At 44.0% G+C, this 20,853-nt stretch overlaps 1 protein-coding gene across 3 annotated transcripts in view; it reads left to right on the top strand.

Moving 5' to 3' along the window:
• The first annotated feature begins 12,268 nt into the window (after nt 1-12,268).
• Nucleotides 12,269-20,853, top strand: part of BEAN1 (brain expressed associated with NEDD4 1) — a 63,294-nt gene continuing 54,709 nt past the window's right edge. For 2 of the 3 annotated variants that reach the window (XM_070760375.1, XM_070760371.1), the window contains exons 1-2: nt 12,269-12,545; nt 14,756-14,799. The gene's annotated coding sequence lies outside the window, so the exon portion shown is untranslated. Of the gene's footprint in view, nt 12,574-14,755; nt 14,800-20,853 lie in introns of all 3 variants that reach the window. The other variant, XM_070760372.1, reaches the window with a different exon arrangement.

The following is a 20,853-nucleotide window of genomic DNA, read 5'->3' as shown; positions in this document are numbered from 1 at the left end:
CCCTGCTAGCCCACTCGGAGTATTCAAAATAAGAAAAACCTTTGCCGGCGAAGGCTTTTCTTATTTTGAATATTCCGAGTGGGCTAGCAGGGAGATAGGGAGCGCGTGCAACCGCCTGTGCGCCCCCGACATTGAATATCACCTTCGCCGGCCCCACCTCTCCTGCAAACCCCCTTGCTGAGAGCCCGGGGCGAAAGTGCTCTCGCAAAGGTGAGGCGGGCAGGGCGTGCGCGCGTCACCGCTGAGAAGAACGGAGAACGAGAGTGAGTGATAGCAACAGACAGCAAGATAGAGAGAAAGTGAGAAAGAGAGAGTGAGAGAAAGGGGGGGAGAAAGAGATAGCAAGAGAGAGAACAAGAGAGAGAAAGAGCGTGAGAAAGAAAACAAGAAAGAGTGAGAGAGAGAGAAAGCAAAAGAGACAGAAAGAAAACAAGACAGAGAAAGTGAGAAGAAGAGAGAGAAAGAGGGGGAGAGAGAGAGAAAGAGAGGGAGAGGGAGAAAGAGAGAGGGAGAGGGGGGAGAGATAGCAAGAGAGGGAGAGAGAGAAAGAGAGAGGGAAAGGGGGGAGAGATAGCAAGAGAGGGAGAGAGAGAAAGAGAGAGGGAAAGGGGAGAGAGGGGGGAGAGAAAGAGAGAGGGAGAGAGAGAGGAGATAAAGGAAGAGGAGAGAGAGAAAGGAAGAGAAAGAAAGAAAGAGGGATAGAAAGAGAGAGAGAGTGAGAGATGCTCAGTGAGCCTTTCTTTGAAGTTGCCTTTCTTTCTTTCTTTCTTTCTTTCTCTTTCTTGCTTTCTTTCTTGCTCTTTTTCTTTCTCTCTTTTACCTTCCCTTCCTCTATTTCTTCTTTTCTTTCTCCTTCCTACCTTCTTCCCTTACTCTCCCCTTTCATAAGTTTCCTTGCTTCCTTCCTCTGTTCCTGTCCCTTCCCCCCTTCTTTCTTTCTTTCCTTCCTTCCTTTCCTCCCTCCATTTCTTGCTTTCCTTTTCCTTCCTCCCTTCTTTCCTCCCTCATTCCCTTCTTTCACTCCTTCCTCTCTTACTCTCCCCTTTCACACCTTTCCTTGCTTCCTTTGCACCCTTCTTCTGTTCCTGTCCCTTCCCTCTTTCCTTCCTTCCTTCCCACCCTCCGTCCATTCATTCACCCATTCCTCTCTTGATCGCCCCTTTTACGGCGCCGCTGACAGCTAGCTCCCCCCCCCACCGGGCCATGGAAAACTGGTCTAGCTTAAAGCCGGTCCCTGGTGCAAAAAAGGTTGGGGACCTCTGGTGTAGATGATGTGCGCTAGCCAGATAAAGACTCAGACTTAGTATTAACAATATTATTATTTACAAATATACAACCATATTAACAATGGATTATAAACCGCACACAGCTAGAATAATACGAACTCACTAGCAAAGATACAGTATCTCAAAGTAACTTCCTCCACAGGGAACGGTGCTGGCGCCCTCTAATGGCCAACCAGTCAAAGTTCTTAAAGATACAGTCTTTACTTTCATAGAGCAACATTGTTAGTTTACTATATGGCAACCCCAAAGTATGTGATGTACCATGTACTAACAAAATCAGACTAAAGATGGCTAGAAAACAAGGAAAACAAAAATACCTCACTAACAATTAATGCCAACAAAACCTATCCATTGTTTTAGAGAGTCTTTGGTGCTCTCTGAACTTGCTGTGTGTGTGTGCTGGGGCGGGCATTGTATCATGTGTGTAGATACACGTGCACACTCTTTGGGCATCTGAGCCAAAAAAGGTTCGCCATCACCGACACATCCACATTGCAGCCACTAAACCGGTGTTTTCCAACTTTGGCCACTTAAAGATATTTGGACTTCAACTCCCAGAATTCCCCAGCCAGCCAATGCTGGCTGGGGAATTCTGGGAGTTGAAGTCCAGATATCTTCAAGTGACCAAAGTTGGGAAACACTGCACTAAACAGACTCAAATCAAGATTTGTTTGTTTGTTTGTTTGTTTGTTTGTTTGTTTGTTCGTTCGTTCGTTCGTTCGTTCGTTCGTTCGTTCGTTCGTTCGTTCATTCATTCATTTATTTATTTATTGGATTTGTATGCCGCCCCTCTCTGAAGACTCGGGGCGGCTAACAGCAATAATAAGACAGCATATAATAATAATCCAATACTAAAAACAATTAAAAACCCATTATAATAAAAACCAAACAGACACACAGACATACCATGCATAAAATTGTAACAGCCTAGGGGAAAAGAGTATCTCAGTTCCCCCATGCCTGGCGGCAGAGGTGGGTTTTAAGTAGCTTACAAAAGGCAAGGAGGGTGGGGGCAATTCTAATCCCTGGGGGGGGGGTTCCAGAGAGCCGGGGACGCCACAGAGAAGGCTCTTCCCCTGGGTCCCGCCAAGCGGCATTGTTTAGTTGACAGGACCCGGAGAAGATTGACTTGAGTGGATCTTGACTTGTTTTCTTCTGAAATAATTGTTGACAGCTGGCATCTTAGATAAGGTAGATTGGATAAGAAGCCGCAGATTAATCTTCCCTTGGAACACCCTCTGAAATAATCATTAGGTGACTTGACCTAGTTTCAGGGAATGCTGAAAAAAGCATCTTTCCTCTAAACAAGCAAGACAAAATGTAAACACAGAGAGGGAAAGAGACAGAGGAAAAGAGAAGGAGTTGGAGGGGGGGAGAGACAGATAGACAGATAGACAAAAAAAACTGACGTTAAAGCAAGCAAGACTAGGCAATTTGCTAACCTCCATTTTGTACAAAACAAGGAAAGTCCCAGACCTTTGATAGCTGTCTGAAATGAAAGTCATTTTTCTTTCTCTCTCCAAGTACAACTCTCTCCCAATTCTCTTTAAAAAGATTTAAAAGATGAAAGGGATTGGATTCTAGCAAGTGCACTGTTTCATATTAGGACCAATTTCCAGACGTGCATTGGAGTGAGACTTTCTGAGTCTGTTTCCAAATGCTTTATTTCATTTTATTTATTTGTTTGTTTTGTCAAGTATGTATTGGTGGTATACAGAGATATATACATGATACTAGTAAAACAGTAGGACAGGGGATGGAAGACATGCTGGTTCACTACTGCACACCCCCTTACTGACCTCTTAGGAATCAGGAGAGGTCAACAGTGGATAGGGTAAAGTCTTGGGGGTTAGATGAAGATACTACAGAGTCTGGTAGCGAGTTCCATGCATCAAATACTCACTTACTAAAGTCATATTTCCTGCAGTCGAGTTTTGAGGAGTTTGTTGTATGCTCGTGCGTTGTTGTGGTTGATGCTGAAGTAAGGACATTGACAAGGACATTGTAGCAGATGATTTTATGGGCTATGCTTAGGTCGTGTTTAAGGCGACATAGTTCTAATTTTCTAAACCCAGGGTTGTAAGTCTAGTTGCGTAGGGTATTCTGTTGCGAGTGAAGGAGTGGGGGGCATTTATGTCCGAAATGTGGAGTGGGTTCCAGACAGATGAGCTGTATTCAAGGATTGGTCTGGCGAAGGTTTTGTATGCTCTGGTTAGTAGTGTGAGATTACCAGAGCAGAAACTGTGGAGGATTAGGTTATTTATTTATTTATTTATTTATTTATTTATTTATTTATTTATTTATTTATTTATTAGATTTGTATGCTGCCCCTCTCCACAAACTCGGGGCGGCTCACAACAATAATAATAACAATATACAATGTAACAAATCTAATATAAAAAGAAAGTATCTAAAAACACATCGTTTAAAAAACCATACAACACAAGCATACCATACATAAATTATAGGCCTGGGGGAGATGTCTCAATTCCCCCATGCCTGGCGATATAGGTGGGTCTTAAGCAATTTACGAAAGGCAAGGACCATTGAGGCAAAAACCCACCAAAATCGTGCATGCGTGATTGCAAGATTTTGCTTCCGCACAATTTTTTTTTTTTAAGAGAGACGGTGCCACATGACAGACCAGCAAAGGCAGCACCATTTTGTAAAAGGTTATCCTTTTTTTGTTCAGATATCCTCTCAGGGTGTCCAGGGAGAAAGCAATTTGAAATTCCCTGATAATTCCCTCACATTTCCCTGTAACTTGTGATCTAGTTAAAGCACAGTCGTAGATGACGTCATACCAAATGGCTAAGCCATGGAGAAATATCGGTAGCTGAGGAAGCAAGTTGTTGCCACAGTTATGCTCATTTTTGCTTGACTCTCTCGATCCATTTTTTTTTTTTAACATGATTTTTCCCTGACTTTTAAACATATTAATACAGTTTGGGGTTTTTCTCTGATTTATTCCGGGTTTTTTCACGAATTCCCTGATATTTCCCAAACCGCCGATTTTTCTGACAATTCCCTGATTTCCCTGTTTTCCAGGTTTGCTGGACACCCTGTCCTCTTTTCTAGAGCCCCATGCTAAAAAGCTTATTTTTTAAAACTTGGAGCATCGCTGTTCTACTTAGCGGTAATCTTCACCTGCTCCATGAGATGAACATAAACCGTAAAGTTCAACATTGTCAATTCCCTGAGTAATCCATCAAAAATGGCCTTTTTATGCGAGTCTTCAGAGCCGTCAGCATTTTTTGCAGGATAATGAAACTGAACACCAGATGGTGCTCAGCTCCAGAAACAATGCGAGGAAACGGATTGCCTTCAACTGCCTGCTTCCTTCTTCCTTTTCCGTAGTTTGAATAGACAACATTCTATTGTTCATCCAATCCAGATGTGTTGGGTTCCACGTCTCAGACTTTCACAGCCTCTGAAGATTTTAGACAGCTGCGGCTTCAGACTGGGATCCTCTGAGGACTTTAATTTGGGGAGAGCTGCTGTATCGGTGTTAAGATAATTTCATGTACAGCTCTTTTTATTTTATTTTTATTTTATTTATTTTATTTTGTCCAATACACAATGAGGGATTTAGTGGGTATATATATATACACATAGTAAAATACATGATGAAGGTTATAGAGGAGATACTCATAGTAAAATATATCTAAGAAATAATAGAAAAGAAGATATAGGAATAGAACATATCAATGAAAGAATAGAAAAAGAGATATAGGAATAGAAGAAAGGTATAGGAGATATAGGAGAGCAATAGGACAGGGGACGGAAGGCACTCTAGTGCACTTGTACTCGCCCCTTACTGACCTCTTAGGAATCTGGATAGGTCAACCGTAGATAATCTAAGGGTAAAGTGTTGGGGGTTTGGGGATGACACTATGGAGTCTGGTAATGAGTTCCACTCTTCAACAACTCGGTTACTGAAGTCATATTTTTTACAGTCAAGTTTGGAGCGGTTAATATTAAGTTTAAATCTGTTGTGTGCTCTTGTGTTGTTGTGGTTGAAGCTGAAGTAGTCGTCGACAGGCAGGACGTTGCAGCATATGATCTTGTGGGCAATACTTAGATCTTGTTTAAGGCGTCTTAGTTCTAAACTTTCTAGGCCCAGGATTGAGAGTCTAGTCTCATAGGGTATTCTATTTTCAGTGGAGGAGTGAAGGGCTCTTCTGGTGAAGTATCTTTGGACATTTTCAAGGGTGTTAATGTCTGAGATGCGATAAGGGTTCCAAACAGATGAGCTGTATTCGAGGATGGGTCTTCCTGAATCTTGATGTATATGTGGAGTACAATCGGTTTGAATTAAGTCGGGGTGTCAAAACCAAGGCCTGTGGGCCAGATCCGGCTGGCAATCTGGCTGGATCAAGCCCGTGGGGCCAGCCAGGAAAATGTAAAGGGCTGGCCTGCATCGCTTTGGCCCAATCTTTTTTTAAAAATTAATTAATGTATTTATTTATTGGATTTACGTGCCACCCGTCTCTGAGGACTCGGGGCGGCTTACAACATATAAAAACAATAGAGAACTACAAAATCCAATTAATTAAAACTAGACAAACAATCTAAAAATCCCAGTTTAACTAAATCAGAACTGCAGAAAAAACAATTGCTGCCAACCTGCCTTCCATCGAGGTCCTGTATACTGCACGAGTCAAAAAGAGGGCGGGGAAAATATTTACTGACCCCTCGCATCCTGGACACAAACTGTTTCAACTCCTACCCTCAAAACGTCGCTACACAGCACTGCACACCAAGACAACTAGACACAAGAACAGTTTTTTCCCGAACGCCATCACTCTGCTAAACAAATAATTCCCTCAACACTGTCAGACTTTTTACTAAATCTGCACTTCTATTTCTATTAGTTTTTCTCATCATTCCTATCCTCCTTTCCCTCCCACTTAGGACTGTATGACTGTAACTTGTTGCTTGTGTCCTAAGATTTTTATTAATATTGATTGTTTCTTCATTGCTTATTTGTACCCCATGCCAATCATTTAGTGATGTATCTCATGATTCTTGACAAATGTATCTTTTTCTTTTATGTACACTGAGAGCATATGCACCAAGACAAATTCCTTGTGTGTCCAATCACACTTGGCCAACAAAATTCTATTCTATTCTATTCTATTCTATTCTATTCTACTCTATTCTATTCTACCCTTTCAAACAACAGCCATGCAAACATTCATCAGCCAGGGGGTTAGTAATCACTCCAAGCCTGGCAGCACAAATGAGTCTTAAAACTCTTGCAAAAGGCGTGGAGGGTGCGGGCAGTGCGAATCTCCAGGGGGAATGGCGGCAGCGCGGGCAGTAGGGGGGAGCCGGCACAAGCGCGGGCAGAGCCAGTGCAAGCGGACATGGAACGGCGAATGATGGTGGTGGGGATCCAGCAAAATTGCAGGCGGCAAGGTGAATGGTGGTAGCATGGGCAGTGGGAGGGAGCTGGCGCAAGAGGCGAGTGAGGGACCAGGCGCTTGCGGTGCGGGAAGGCAAAGCTCGCGGCAGGCAGACTAGGCGGCGTTCCGGCAGTTGGTGTGCACACGCGCTTTACCGGAGCTAGCCTATGCAGTGCCTTGCCACCACCGGAACCGCGTTCCCCCCGTTCAGAGTCCAGCCCACCCCAACTCTAATCTGTAAATAATCATTTGTTATAAATCTCCATTTTATATCACTTATTGTTTCTGAAATGATTGCATGTTTTGACCTATAAACAAATGTAGCTTGCTGGAGGAAAGGATTAAAAACCAAAACAGTTACAGGTAGAAGAAAAAAAGGGAATGCAGATGGAAAGGTTCATCACCACCCACAATAGAGAAATAGTTGGTTAAGATGATGGAACTTGCTGAGAATGGCTAAATTGGTTTCTTTGAATTGCAAACAGACAATAAAATCTACATTTCTGGCTGTCAGGAACTCCTTACAGACTTTGTGGGCGAAAGAAGAAAAAAATAAACTTGGGGATTTAGGGTGAAAGTGAAAATCCAGGCCTTGAGTGGGAGACTAACACCTTCCTGCTTTAAAATGTGCTTAGAATTTCAGATTAATAAGAGTTTAGGATGATCTACAGCAATGTTTCCCAACCTTGGCAACTTGAAGATATTTGGACTTCAACTCCCAGAATTCCCCAGCCAGCATTCGCTGGCTGGGGAATTCTGGGAGTTGAAGTCCAAATATCTTCAAGTTGCCAAGGTTGGGAAACACTGATCTACAGCAAGATAAACCCAGTTTTATTTTGATTCAAGGAGCGATGATATGGTAGATGGTTACATATAAGAAGACGAGGCCCATCTTGTCCATTCATCACACAAGGGTTTGGAACTGTCAAAGCATATGGATCAAAGCGAAAGCAATTTCGGACCTGTACCTCCCAACGCAAGATAACTGCCTGCTAGATGAATTTATCTCATTAACTATTATGCAACACTGCAATAAATCAGTTGCTCTTTGTGGAAAAGCTGGACCGCTTATTATGTCTCTTGAGCTAATCCCCAAAGTGCTTCGGATGAGATCAATTCAAACATCTGCCAAGGATGATCTGTACCTTCCCAGAAATCTTGGAAGAAGTGGAAAAGAGATGAGAGAGGAGATAAAACTCAGGGCACGGGAAGGAGATAGAACAGTGATGGCAAACCTATGGCACAGATGCCCCAGGTGGCACGCGGAGCCATATCTGCTGGCACGCGAGCCATTGCCCTAGCTCAGCTCCAATGTGCATGTGTGTGCCGGCCGGCTGATTTTTGGCTCAAACAGAGGCTCTGGGAGGGCGTTTTTGGCTTCCATAGAGCCTCCAGGGGGATGGGGAGGGTATTTTTACCCTCCTCCAACTCCAGGGAAGCCTTTGGAGCCTGGGGAGAGCGAAACACAAGCCTACTGAGCCCACCAGAAGTTGGGAAACAGGCTGTTTCCAGTCTCCAGAGGGCCTCAGGGGGGGAGCTGTTTCCGCCCTCCCCAGGCATTGAATTATGGGTGTGGGCACTCGGGCCTGCTCGATAGCACGCAAGCATGCTCTTTCACCACCTGAGGGGGAAAAAAGTTCACCATCACTGATCTACAAGGTCCTTCCTTCTGTATTAGTCTAAAAAGGAGGGACAGAGTTCTAGTCCAGGGTGAGGTATCATCAGTACACGGATGATACCCAGCTTTACATCTCCACCCCTTGTCCAGTCAACAAAGCAGTGGAAGTGATGTGCCGGTGCCTGGAGGCTGTTGGGGTCTGGATGGGTGTCAAAAGACTCAAAGTCAACTCTGATAAGACAGAGTGGTTGTGGGTTTTGCCCCCCAAGGACAATTCCATCTGTCCATCCATTACCCTGGGGGGAATCACTGACCCTCTCAGAGAGGGTCCGCAACTTGGGCGTCCTCCTCGATCCACAGCTCACATTAGAGAAACATCTTTCAGCTGTGGCGAGGGGGGCGTTTGCCCAGGTTCGCCTGGTGCACCAGTTGCGGCCCTATTTGGACCGGGAGTCACTGCTCACAGTCGCTCATGCCCTCATTGTCTCGAGGCTCGACTACTGTAACGCTCTCTACATGGGGCTACCTTTGAAAAGTGTTCGGAAACTTCAGATCGTGCAGAATGCAGCTGCGAGAGCAATCATGGGCTTCCCAAGGTATGCCCATGTTACACCAACACTCTGCAGTCTGCATTGGTTGCCGATCAGTTTCCGGTCACAATTCAAAGTGTTGGTTATGACCTATAAAGCCCTTCATGGCATCAGACCAGAATATCTCTGGGACCGCCTTCTGCCGTACAAATCCCAGCGACCAGTTAGGTCCCACAGAGTTGGCCTTCTCCGGGTCCCGTTGACTAAATAATGTAGTTTGGAGGAACCCAGGGGAAGACCCTTCTCTGTGGCGGCCCCGACCCTCTGGAACCAGTTCCCCCCAGAGATCAGAATTGCCCCCACCCTCCTTGCCTTTCGTAAGCTCCTTAAAACCCACCTCTGTCATCAGGAATGGGGGAATTGAGATATTCCTTTCCCCCCAGGCCTATACAAGTTATGCATGGTATATTTGTGTATATGTTTGGTTTTTAATGAGGGTTTCTTAGTTATTTTAATATTAGATTTGACATATGCTGTTTTATTATTGTTGTTAGCCGCCCTGAGTCTACAGAGAGGGGCGGCATACAAATCTAATAAATAAATAAATGAATGAATGAATGAATGAATGAATGAATGGATGAATGAATGAATAAATAAATAAATAAATAAAATAAAATAGTTTTGAAAGCCAACTGATTGTCTTTGGATCAGTCACTCTGTTAGCCCAGCCCCACTCACAGGCAGAGGTGGACTGCTAAGGTGAAACAGTAACATGTGCTCACCCCCAAAACCTGTGTGTCCATGGGCGATTTCACTACCTGCCCAGGTGTAGTAGCATAATTGCTCTAGACTCCGCTACCACTCAGAGCCACGGGGGCGAGCACACATCACCCTTCCACCTTAGCAGCCCACCTTTGCTCACAGGATTGTTTGGCCATAAAAATAGGAGAAAAGTATTGTGTATTGACCCAGGGGAAGAGCCTTCTCTGTGGCAGCCCCGGCCCTCTGGAACCAGCTCCCCCCAGAGATTAGAATTGCCCCCACCCTCCTCACCTTTCGTAAACTCCTTAAAACCCACCTCTGCCATCAGGCATGGGGGAACTGAGATATTCCTTCCCCCTAGGCCTTACAATTTATGCATGGTATGTTTGCATGTATGTTTGGTTTTATAATAAGAGGTTTTATTAATTGGATTACATGTTGTTTTTATCATTGTTGTTAGCCGCCCCGAGTCTACGGAGAGGGGCGGCATACAAATCCAATAAATAATAGTAATAATAATAGCATGATTGCCACCTTGACTTATTTTAAGTAATAAAGGTGGGATTATTATTTTTTTAATAAATAGTATGAAAACTTGCAAACAGAAATGATTTCCCCTTAACTGAGTTTCCAAATGCCCGAACGCTGGAGCTTTGGGTTTATGTGTGGAAGACCTTGTTTTCATTGCTTTGAAAGAATCAAAAGCAGCTGATATGACCAACATCTCCCTAGAAATCTGGACAGTTAGCTAGAGGATGATTTGTTATCTGGCCAGCTAATCACATGAACTGGGATGAGGCAGCTTCACATCCTGGGCCTAGAAAGCCTAGAACTACGGCGCTTAAAACACGATTTGAGTATTGCCCACAAGATCATATGCTGCAACGTCCTACCAGTCAATGACTACTTCAGCTTCAACCACAACAACACAGGAGCACGCAACAGATTCAAACTTAATACGAACCGCTCCAAACTTGACTGTAAAAAATATCATTTCAACAATCGAGTTGTCGAAGCGTGGAACTCATTGCCAGACTCAATTGTGTCAACCCCTAACCCCCAACATTTCTCCCTTAGACTCTCCACGATTGACCTCTCCAGGTTCCTAAGAGGCCAGTAAGGGGCGTACATAAGTGCACTGGTGTGCCTTTCGCCCCCTGTCTAATTGTCTTTCCTTTCTCTCACTTATCATATATATTTTCTTTCTTTCATATATCCTCTCCTCTAAGTTCACTTTACCCTTATATATATTACTACATGTCTATTTTTCTTCCTATGTATTTGTGTATTGGACAAATGAATAAATAAAATAAATAAATAAAGTAAGGTGCTGTCATTTCCAGCAAGTCTCTATGGGTAACATGAAGAGTGGTCCACCACCGTTGCTTAACAGTGACAGCCAGCAGACACTCAAATTTCTAGTATCTATGCAACTGCGTGTTATGATTGGTATGTAAAACAACTGTACTGCTCCAAAAAAATAAAAAATAAAGGGAACACTTAAACAACACAATATAACTCCAAGTAAATCAAACTTCTGTGGATTCAAACTGTCCACTTAGGAAGCAACACTGATTGTCAATCAATTTCACATGTTGTCAGCACATTCAACTTTGTACAGAACAAAAGTATTCAGTGAGAATATTTCATTTGTTCAGATCTAGGATGTGTTCTTTGAGTGTTCCCTTTATTTTTTTTTGAGCAGTGTATATAAATAGCACTGAAAAGTTTAACCATGTGCCTGGCTCTTATATGCTCATAGCAAACACCTGGTAATAAAATGTGTACAGTGCTCAAAAAAATAAAGGGAACACTCAAAGAACACATCCTAGATATTTATTTATTTATTTATTTATTTATTTATTGATTGATTGATTGATTGATTGATTGATTGATTGATTGAATTTCCTTGGACTGAATGGAATATGCAACTGTTCTGTACAAAGTTGAATGTGCTGAGAACATGTGAAATTGATTTGTCAATCAGTGTTGCTTCCTAAGTGGACAGTTTGATTTCACAGAAGTTTGATTTACTTGGAGTTATATTGTGTTGTTTGTTGCCCCCCCCCCTTTTTTTCTTTTGCAGTACACTGTATATTTACTCATAGGAGAATGCATGCATCTGCTTCCTTACTACTTGTTGAAATGTGACCTAGAGAGCTTCACATTTGCCCAGATCATCAATCTGAAATGGGGTAAGAGCAAGATCGATCACAACAGAGGTGGAGGTGACCCTGGAGGTCTTCTAGTCCAATCCTCTGCTCAAGAAGGAGGAACCTATACAATTTGAGGCAAATGGAAGAGTTCCCTATGTGGGGCGAAGCCTAGAGGAGAAAGCATTGCACACTCACACACACACGCACAGACCGCGTGCCTGTTTGCCTGCCTCCAATCTCCCTCGCCTGGGCGGCCGAAGCCCACCTGGAAAGAATGAGCCGCCTCGCGCACCGTTTCCACGGCAATCTTGGCTCGGCAGAAGCGATGCCACCTGTGGATCTCACGCGCACCTTTCCCGCCCGGGGCTCTCGGACCACCCACCTCGGCTCTTGATTGGCTGCTTTGGAAATCCTTTTCCTCGGATTGACTGATGGGCTTCTCTTTCCCCTACCCCCCCCCCTCCGAGGGTGGGGACAGTTTAAAAAGTCGGCGGGCTCCAGTCTGAGGTACATTATAAGCGGGCGCGCTGAGGAAGATGCCACGTCTCTCGGAAGAAAAAGCCCAGTTGCCTCTTGAGAGGAAAAAAATGAATAAAAACAAAATTCCAGGTCATGGGACAACCCTGACCTAGGTAGCCGAGACTCCAGAGACGCTGCGTCTCTCGTTCTTTCGCTGCTGCAAGGGCGCCGGGAGAGGGGGATAAACCAACCCCCCTTTCCCATCTGCGCTTCCGCAGCCGAAGACTTCGTGCCTTGGACCATGCCGAAGCCTCTTGTGTCCTGAGGTAATTCTAGCGGAGACACGTTGCGGGGGTACGTAGGGGGGCTAATGAATAGCGAATTCATTGGCAGTAAGGATAGTCCCTGTGGTAATTTTAATTATTAGGAGTAAATATAGTCTTAGGAGTAAAAAAAATACGGTTAGGAGTAAAATGCCAAGGGGGGCTGAGGTAAATATCTCTGCAACTTATTTAAAGGACTCTAGTACCCTAGCTCACCTATGGGGAGTTGCCTCAGTCAGTCCCAGGGAGTGGTTTCCCTCAGGGAAAAGAGGCAAACTTCTGGGTCCTGAATAGTTTTAACGAAGGCTCTAGTTTTTAAGGGAGTAAAATATTAGTGGAGTCTCAGGTAACCTCAACTAAGCCATGCCTTGTTTAAAAAAAAAAAAGACCAAACCAACCACAGGTGAGCAAGAATTAAAATTGGCTTAGGAGGAACAAAGCTGAGGCAATTTTAGGCACCTGTGCAGTTAAACGGACTAAACTACCACAGGTGAATTAAGTGTTAAAATTAACTTAAAGGCAAAATTGCTTCAATCTCTGGAATTGACCTTCCTCTCTTAAATAAAGTGAACTCTTGGCACTTGAGGTCATTGTAGCCAAGGTTCAAGTTCTTAAAAAACATGTAGAGGACTTAGCCACTTTAAGTAACTAAAGGCAAAAATTACTTCATGAGTTGCCCTTACTTTCTTGAAATAAAGTCAACAGAATAATTTGAGCCAAAACTAAACAAATTTAGAGAAGAATACTGGTGGAACCTAAGGTAAACTCAAGCCATGTACTTTTGAAAGGACCAATCCACCAACAAGCAAGTCAGAATTAAACTTTGAAAGTAAAATTGATTCAGGAGCTGACCTTGCACTCAGGAATCAATGAATTCTTGGGACCTGACTGAGGTCATTTTAGTCAAGGCTCAAATTCTTAAAATTCCTTGGCCAAATATTGTATTCTAAAGAAGGTAACTACAATTACTTCATGTCCAGGAGTTGATCTTGTTCTCAGAAATAAAGTCAATTCTTGGGACCCGAGGTAGTAATTCTAAACATAACCCCACCACCGCCATCCCCACCACCAGGTGCAGAGGACCAGCCACTTCATCTAAGGCAAAAGTTAGCCAAAAATTACTTCCAAGTCCAGGAGCTGACCTTGCTCTCTGGAATAAAGTCAATTCTTGGCACATGAGGTAATTCTAGCCAAAGCTCAAGTCCTTTAAAAAACCCAAAACATAGGAGACTAGCTTCTTCAATGAACTAAAGTTAACTAAAATTGCTTCAGGGCTAAAAGCCATACCTTTGGGAACAGTAGAAACCTGTGGGTCTGAGGTATTCTTAAGGGTGCAACATTCCAATTCAGTTTATCTTGCTTTTTTCACTGGTAGGATAAAGCACATAAACCTCCTTTGTGAAATTGTTGACTTGGTTTTCTAGTCTTTGAACATCAGGAGGGCGTTTGCCCAGGTTCGCCTGGTGCACTAGTTCCGGCCCTATTTGGACCGGGAGTCATTGCTCACAGTCACTCATGCCCTCATCACCTCGAGGTTCGATTACTGCAACACTCTCTACATGGGGCTACCTTTGAAAAGTGTTCGGAAACTTCAGATCGTGCAGAATGCGGCCGCGAGAGCCATCGTGGGGCTTCCAAGATTCGCCCACGTTTCTGCAACACTCCGCGGCCTGCACTGGTTGCCGATCGGTTTCCGGTCACAATTCAACGTGTTGGTAATGACCTTTAAAGCCCTACATGGCATTGGGCCAGAATACATCCGGAACTGCCTTCTACTGCATGAATCCCAGCGGCCGATAAGGTCCCACAGAGTTGGCCTTCTCCAGGTCCCATCGACCAAACAATGTGGTTTGGCAGGCCCCAGGGGAAGAGCCTTCTCTGTGGCGGCCCCGGCCCTCTGGAATCAACTCCCCCCAGAGATTAGAACGGCCGCCACCCTCCTTGTTTTTCGCAAATTACTCAAGACCCACCTTTGTCGCCAGGCATGGGGGACTGGATATTCCTTCCCCTAGGCCATTACAAGTTATGTATGGTATGTGTGTGTATGTTTGGTTTTTATAATAAGGGTTTTTAGTTGTTTTATTAAATTGGATTGTTACATGTTGCTTTTTATCATTGTTGTTAGCTGCCCCGAGTCTGCGGAGAGGGGCGGCATACAAATCCAATAAATAAATAAATTTGGCGATGGTGATTATTTATTTCTTTTATTTCAGAGAGATTCACGGAGTAAAATCACTCAAAAGTGAAGACATCAAAGGTAAGTCATTGGTTTCATTAACTATCCAGCGCTGCATTTAGCCAAGAGGCTTGAAAGGCAAAAAGTATCTAAAACATAAATTTCTAACTGACCTCTCCTACTTGTGAAGGTCATTCAGTCCCTGAGCTTCCAGTCTCTGACGTTCAGACTGAATGAGCCTGGTAGTCGGCCGCTGCCTATCTCATTCAATCCCTGAACGCACACACGCGCGAGCACACAAACACGCGCATGAACACATGCGCGTGAAAACATGCGCGTGCACACACATGCACAAACACGCACGCGCACACCCTGGGAGACTCACACTGAATGGCCTTTCTGGGGTTCCATTGGGTGACCCTTCCAAGTCACTGAGCAAGAAGTGAAGGCGAATCAGCCTGGAGGAGTCAAGAGTGTTCAGCTGCAAGCCAACTCCAGCCCTGAGGACCCTCTCACTACTCCGACTCGAAGGGAATCCTTTTGGATCACCTCCATCCCACTTTCACTCTATTAGAAAGAATGCCAAGTAGCAGCTAGATGTCTTAGAGCTGAAAGTTAATCTAGTGATGCATTTTAATATGATGCTGTATATAATACAGGAGAAGATTTGTGGCTCAGGTTTGAAATGAGGGGGTTTTGGTGCTTTCTTAGGTTGATAGTTTACTTGGAGATGTTTCATTATCAACAAGTGAAGTGCTAGGAGGGAAAGAGTTAGCTCCGAACTTATGTTTTAGTGGCTTGTTGTTTAGTGTTGCAGGAAATAGTCTTGGAAGTTCTTCCATTGAGCTATGTATTTATTGAGTATTGGTCTGATGTTAGTCTAGGATCAGTTTGTTTGGTTTTCAGCTACTTGATGGTGTCTTGTACACAGACTAAATATCATTTGTGTCTATGTGTCTTGTGATGGTTGTTGGTTGATAATAAGAGTGTATAGTTTTCTGTGCCTGGTGTAGCTTTGCCATGGTGATGGTTCTTAGAACCAGAAGATAGAAAGCAACGGCCCATTTTAAGGATAGGCGTGGCTGTTGGCTGCTAATAAGAGTTTATAGTTTTCTGTGCCTGGCGTAACTTTGCCATGGTAATGGTTCTTAGAACCAAAAGACAAATCTCAACGGCCCATTTTAAGGCTAGGCCTGGCTGTTGACTGATAAGAGAGTGCCTGGCGTAAGTTTGCCATGGCGATGGTTCTTAGAACCAGAAGACAAATCTCAACAGCCCATTTTAAGGCTAGGCCTGGCTGTTGACTGATAAGAGAGTGCCTGGCATAACTTTGCCATGGCGATGGTTCTTAGAACCAAAAGACAAATCTCAACAGCCCATTTTAAGGCTAGGCCTGGCTGTTGACTGATAAGAAGAGTTTATAGTTTTTTATGCCTGGCGTAACTTTGCCATGGCTATGGTTCTTAGAACTAGAAGACAGAAATCAATGGCCCATTTTAAGGCTAGGCATGGCTGTTGGCTGATAATAAGAGTTTATTATCCTTCCACCCTTCCATGTATCACAATACTAGACAAAACAGAATCAACAGTAGAGGCGTTCAAATTTCTAGCTTCTATCATATCTCAAGACCTAAAATGGTCACCTAACATCAAAAACATCACCAAAAAAGCACAACAAAGAATGTTCTTTCTGCACCAGCTCAGGAAGTTCAAACTGCCCAAGGAGCTGCTGATCCAGTTCAACAGAGGAATCACTGAGTCTGTCATCACCTCTATAAATGTCTGGTTTGGTGCTGCAACCCAACAAGACCCACACAGACTTCAGAGGATAATCAGAACTGCAGAAAAAACAATTGCTGTCAACCTGCCTTCCATTGAGGATTTGTATACTACACGAGTCAAAAAGAGGACGGGAAAATTATTTAGCGACCCCTCACATCCTGGACATAAACTGTTTCAACTCCTACCCTCAAAACTCCGCTACAGAGCACTGCACACCAAGACAACTGGACACAAGGACAGTTTTTTCACGGACGCCATCACTCTACTAAACAAATAATTGCCTCAACACTGTCAGACCTTTTATTAAATCTGCACTTCTACTAGTTTTTTCTCATCATTCCTATCACCCATTTCCTCCCACTTAGGACTGTATGACTGTAACTTGTTGCTTGTATCCTAAGATTTTTATTAATATTGATTGTTTCTTCATTGCCTATTTGACCCCTATGACAATCATTAAGTGTTGGACCACATGATTCTTGACAAATGTATCTTTTCTTTTATGTACGCTGAGAGCATCTGCACCAAAGACAAATTCCATGTGTTTCCAATCACACTTGGCCAATAAAAAATTCTATTCCATTCTATTCTATTCTTTATAGTTTTCTTTGCCTGACATAACTTTGCCATAGTGATGGTTCTTAGAACCAGAAAACAGAGCTCAATGGCCCATTTTAAGGCAAAGGCTGGTGTAAAGTTTAGTTTAAAGTGTAGTAGCAATGGCAAAAGTTCCGGGCTACCTATTGGGACCCAAACCATCTTAGGGGAGGCTCTGAGGTTTCTCTTTGCCAGAAAACACAGACCCCCTTTGCAACAAAAAAAATCCTCCCCCTGCAGCCACTACTCCCGAGATGGGATGCTTCCCCTGCAGGGTATGGCAAGGAGGGTGGGGGCAGTGCGGATCCCCGGGGGGAGCTGATTCCAGAGGGCCGGGGCTCCCACAGAGAAGGCTCTTCCCCTGAGTCCCGCCCGCCAACATTGTTTGGTTGATGGGACCCTAAGGAGACCAACTCTGTGGGACCTCTCCAGTCGCTGGGATTCATGCGGCAGAAGACGGTCTCGGAGATAATCTGGTCCTATGCCATGAAGGGCTTTATAGATCATAACCAACACTTTGAATTGTCAGTGCCAGCCCAATCAAGAACTGGGTGAGGAGCAACACCAGTGAATGTCCACTTGCCTTGAGTGCCGCCAACGCCCTCCAGCTGCTAGCCCCGCTGCCCAGCCAGCCCTCTTTGCTCACTTGAACAGCCCCTTGAAGGCACACCTGTTTTTATAGACCCTGCCCCTTTGACCCTGGCATCAATTGAGGCTGCTCCTATCCACCACTCTTCATATGTTTTAGCCTCCAGTCCCCTGATCATCTTTGTTGCTGTTCTCTGTGATATTTCCTCAAGTACTGGAAAGACTTCAAGTCTCCCCCTCCAATCCTTCTCTACAAAATTCTGCCTCATGATCTATTATCCCCCATGGAATCAGGTTCTTTTCCCACTCCTATTTTAAGGTATCACAAGACTCTATAATTCTACTGCAGCAACTGACACAGTTTCCTATTAAAACCTGATTTTCATGTTTCACTATTGTAAATTTTAACTCTTTAAACCCTTCCCCCCCCCCAACCAGGTTCATCTGTCTAAGATGGTGCATATATAGAATAGAATAGAATTTTTTATGGACCACGTGTGATTGGACACACTATTTATTTTTTATTTTATTTTATTTTTTATTATTTTTTTTATTTTTTTATTTCTTTTTTTTTATTGGATTTGTATGCCGCCCCTCTCCGAGGACTCGGGGCGGCTCACAGCATGTACAAAAACAAAACAATAATATGAATCCAATTAATAATACATTAAAAAACAACCATTAAATTCAATTAAAAGAAAACCTATCAAACCAATCATTCAACAATCATACGTAAAGTATTAATTGGTCAAGAGGAAGATCTAAAAACCCCAAGCCTGGTGGCAAAGATAAGTTTTTAAACTCTTTCGGAAGGCAAAGAGGGTGGGGGCAGTGCGGATCCCCGGGGGAGCTGATTCCAGAGGGCCCGGGCTCCCACAGAGAAGGCTCTTCCCCTGGGTTCCGCCAGCCGACATTGTTTGGTCGATGGGACCCTAAGGAGACCAACTCTGTGGGACCTCACCGGTCGCTGGGATTCGTGCAGCAGAAGGCTGTCTCGGAGATAATCTGGTCCTATGCCATGAAGGGCTTTATAGATCATAACCAACACTTTGAATTGTGCCCGGAAACAGATCGGTAGCCAGTGCAGTCCACGGAGTGATGGTGAGATATGGGCATTTCTTGGAAGGCCCAAGACTGCTCGCACGGCTGCATTTTGGACGAGTTGAAGTTTCCGAACACTCTTCAAAGGTAGCCCCATGTAGAGAGCATTGCAATAGTCGAACCTCGAGATAATAAGGGCATGAGTGACGGTGAGAAAGAAATTGGCCTTGGTGCATATGCTCTCAGTGTCCATAAAATAAAAGATACATAAAGGAAAAGACATATGATGATTCAGATTACAGATTATTAAGAGTTGGAAGGGACCCTGAAGGTCATGTAGTCCAACTCCCCATTCAAGCAGGAATCCCTATACCATTTCAAGACAAATGGCCATCCAATCTTCTCTTGAAAGTCTCAAGTGTTGGAGCTCTCACAACCTCCACAGGAAACTTCTGTTCCACTGATTGATCGCTCTCACCGTCAGAAAGTTTCTCATTTCCAAGTTGAATCTCTCCTTGGTCAGTTTCCGTCCATTATTCCTTGCCTGGCCTTCTGGTGCTTTGGAAAACAGCCTGGCCCCCTCCTCTCTGTGGCAGCCCCTCAAATATTGGAACACTCCTATCATGTCACTCCTGGTCCTTCTCGTCACCAGACTGGCCATGCCCAGTTCCTGCAATCGCTCTTAATATATTTTAGTTCCCTAATACAGTGTTTCCCAACCTTAGCAACTTGAAGATATTTGGACTTCAACTCCCAGAATTCCCCAGCCAGTGAATGCTGGCTGGGGAATTCTGGGAATTGAAGTCCAGATATCTTCAAGTTGCCAAGGTTGGGAAACACTGCCTTAATCCTCCTGATTGGTCTCCCCTGCACTTTCTCTAGAGTTTCAACGTTTCCCTAAATTCCCTAAAGCTGTAGTTTACAGACTACAATCTGTGGTCTCTTGAGACCACAATCTCACAGATATCGATTTGAGGGACCATTGAAATGAAGCTTAATGAATTTGATGAATAATTAATGAATGGATCTCATTGATTTTTATTTTTTTAAAAAAAATGTTTAATATGTCTCCTGATCTGGAAAACAGAACAGAGCTCATTCAATAAAGAAGGGGCCGTAAGTGAATTCATACAATGCATTTAACCCAGTGAATGAAAAAACAATGGATTAGCACAAAATGTTATGCTTGGTTAGGAGTAACTAGGGTTGACCATCTGTATATTATTATGATCAGGACTATCCTGATTTACAAGAAAAACAAAATGCACAGGGACAATATATGTGATATATGGCTCAAGAGTAGTAACTCTGAGAGGGATCTTGGGGTCCTTATGGACAACCATTTAAATATGAGCCAGACGTGTGGGGCAGCTGCCAAAAAAGCCCACACAGTTCTAGGCTGCATTAACAGAGGGACGGAATCAAGATCATGTGAAGTGTTAATGCCACTTTATAAGGCCTTGGGAAGGCCACACTTGGAATACTGCACTCTTTGGAGAGGGGCAGCATACAAATATAATAAATCTTAATCTTAATTTTGGTCACCATGATGCAAAAAAGATGCTGAGACTCTAGAAAGCGTGCAGAGAATAGCAACAAAGATGATTAAGGGACTGGAGGCTAAAACATATGAAGAACGATTGCAGGAACTGGGTATGTCTAGTTTAATGAAAAGAAGGACCAGGGGAGACATGATAGCAGTGTTCCAATATCTCTGGGGTTGTCACAAAGGAGTCAAACTACAGTGATCCCTCGATTAGCACGGTCTCGATTAGCGCGAAACGCTGCAACGCGGTTTTTCAAAAAATATTAATTAAAAAAATAAAATATTAAAAAATAAAAAATAAGTCCACGCTAGTTCTCTCTCTCTTTCTCTCCCTGTTGCCGGCGTGGTATATGAGAGAGAAAGAGAGAGGCAGAGGTCGGGCGCATTACCGGGAGGTGGAGGCGGCGTGGGGACGCTGGGTGCCGGGGACACCGAGGAGGGGGTGGACGTGGCCTCTCAGCTGCAGAGGCGGAGGCAACGGCGGAGTCCGGCGCTGGGGCCATGCGGGGCCGCTCATCCAGGGGGGCGTGGACTGGCAAGTCGCCCTCCTTTCTCTTTCTTTCTCTCTCTTATACCACACC

The sequence above is a fragment of the Erythrolamprus reginae genome, chromosome 9, assembly GCF_031021105.1.
Source record: "Erythrolamprus reginae isolate rEryReg1 chromosome 9, rEryReg1.hap1, whole genome shotgun sequence".
In the NCBI taxonomy this organism is placed as follows: Eukaryota; Metazoa; Chordata; class Lepidosauria; order Squamata; family Dipsadidae; genus Erythrolamprus; species Erythrolamprus reginae.
This window is presented reverse-complemented; position numbering and strand designations above follow the sequence as displayed.